We start from the raw sequence: 2,785 nt of genomic DNA, 5'->3' as shown, positions 1-2,785 counted from the left end.
AGGATAATTAATCAGCAATTACTGGGCAATGATAAAATATTACTCGGTATTGATAAAATACCAGCCCGCGGGCCCATCCCCTCCTAATAAATACTGCTGCTTCTCTTGGTCCCAATCTGCTCTCGTGTTATGATCCCAGGTCTGTGTGGAGCTCTGTCCCCCTCTCTGTTGGGACGTTAACCTGGGTCCTGGGTCCTGGGTCCTGGGTCCTGGCTCTGCAGACCCACGGGCCCTCCTCCTCTCCTGGTCTCTGATTGGCCCCTCTCCCTCGGTGCCGTAGTGTTCTGCTTCATGCTGCTGGGAACTACAGACTGGGAGGGGGAGACCTCATGGTGAACTACAGACTGGGAGGGGGAGACCTCATGGTGAACTACAGACTGGGAGGGGGAGACCTCATGGTGAACTACAGACTGGGAGGGGGAGACTTCATGGTGAACTACAGACTGGGAGGGGGAGACCTCATGGTGAACTACAGACTGGGAGGGGGAGACCTCATGGTGAACTACAGACTGGGAGGGGGAGACTTCATGGTGAACTACAGACTGGGAGGGGGAGACCTCATGGTGAACTACAGACTGGGAGGGGGAGACCTCATGGTGAACTACAGACTGGGAGGGGGAGACTTCATGGTGAACTAGGGACTGAGAGGGGGAGACTTCATGGTGAACTACAGACTGAGAGGGGGAGACTTCATGGTGAACTACAGACTGGGAGGGGGAGACCTCATGGTGAACTAGGGACTGAGAGGGGGAGACTTCATGGTGAACTACAGACTGGGAGGGGGAGACCTCATGGTGAACTACAGACTGGGAGGGGGAGACCTCATGGTGAACTACAGACTGGGAGGGGGAGACCTCATGGTGAACCAGGGACTGAGAGGGGGGGACTTCGTGGTGAAGTACCACTGGTAGATCTATGGTTATATCTAGCTGTCTCTGTTGGTTACTATCTCTAGCTGTAACTATCTATCTGTAACTGTTAACTTTACCCATCTTTTCTTCTTAACAATCTCTACCACTAGTTCTCTATAGTTATCTCTGACACTAGTAATCTCTATAGTTATCTGTAACACAAGTAATCTTTCTAGTTATCGCTAACAGTAGTAATCTCTTTAGTTATCTCTAACACTAGTTACCTTATAGTTTTCTCTAACACTAGTTATCTTTTTAGTTATCCCTAACACTAGTAATGTCTATAGTTATCTCTATAGTTATCTCTAACACTAGTAATCTCTATAGTTATCTCTGACACTAGTAATCTCTTTAGTTATCTCCTAATCATCATAGTTACCTAACACGAGTAATGTCTTTAGTTATCTCTATAGTTATCTCTAACACTAGTAATCTCTTTAGTTATCTCCTAATCATCATAGTTACCTAACACTAGTAATGTCTTTAGTTATCTCTATAGTTATCTGGATCACTGTGATCTCCTCTGACAGGCGCTGTGATATCAGTGTTTTCTTGGGGTCTCGTGTTCTCCGTGTTCCAGAAGCCCCCCCTGAACGGGGAGCAGAGCCCCCACCCCGCTTGGGGTGGGGGCGTCGCCGCGTCAGGGTGGCGGTGGTGACGACCCGTCAGGGTGGCGGGGGCGTCGCCGCGTCAGGGTGGCGGTGGTGACGACCCGTCAGGGTGGCGGTGATGACACCCCTCCGATCAAAAGGGCCGCTCTGGGCCTCATGAGGTAGAGAGAATTATTCATCGTCCCCCGACAGCAGCGGACGCGTTGAAAGACTTTCACTAAACTCAACCACCAGGCCTGTCATATCTGCTGCCGCCTCCACACTGCGGGGGGGGGGGGGGGAGGGGGGGTGTGTGTGTGTGTGTGTGTGTGTGTGTGTGTGTTTGTGTGCGCATGTTTGTGTGCATTCATGTGTGTTTATTCCCCCCCCCTCCCCCGCCTGTAAGAACAACATATATCCTCGTGCCCCCCCTCCCCCGGGGAGCTGCCTATGGCTGCGGGGGTTTCCATGGTAACGGAGTGATGCAGTCAGGCTTAGTTAGGCAGCTGTGACCCAACATCTATAGATAGATCTATAGATATACACATAGATAGATTTATAGATCTGCATGTAGATACATCTATAGATCTGTAAATCTATAGATTTATATCAAGAACATCTAAATATCTGTAAATCTATAGATGTTAATATCTATAGATCTATAGATCTACATGTAGATAGATCTATAGATCTGTAGTGCATGAGAAGGGACAGAGAGTAGAAGAGGAGGTTGAGCGAGAAGAGGAGAAAGAGGAGACCACCTGAAGCAACCTCTGATAGACGAGCCTCCTGAGCCAACACTGTGTGACTGTGTGTGTGTGTGTGTGTGTGTGTGTGTGTGTGTGTGTGTGTGTGTGTGTGTGTGTGTGTGTGTGTGTGTGTGTGTGTGTGTGTGTGTATGCGTGGGTGCGTGCTTGGGTGCGTGCGTGTGTGCGTGCGCATGGATGCAGATGTGTGTGTGTGTGTGTGTGTGCATGTGTGTGTGTGTCTGTGTGGATGTAGTGGAATGTCCCAAACGCTGTCAGGAGAACTCCACTAAGATGTTTGGGGAACTATTTGCATTTTGATCAGCTTGTATTATAGTCGCCTCCCTTCAGAGGGGGGCTCTGGAATGTAAATGTTTATTCTCTGTGCCAATAAAGCTCTTCTGAATTGAACTGAATTAAAATGAGTTGAAATGAATGGAGAGCGACAGAGAGATGGAGAGAGGGGGAGAGAGGGACAGAAAGAGAGAGAGGGAGAGTGAGAGACAGAGAGAGAGAGAGAGAGAGAGAGAGAGAGAGG

This window comes from Gadus macrocephalus, chromosome 8 (genome assembly GCF_031168955.1).
Source record: "Gadus macrocephalus chromosome 8, ASM3116895v1".
NCBI classification, from domain to species: Eukaryota; Metazoa; Chordata; class Actinopteri; order Gadiformes; family Gadidae; genus Gadus; species Gadus macrocephalus.
The sequence above is the reverse complement of the archived record's forward strand: the minus strand, read 5'-3'. Positions refer to the sequence as shown.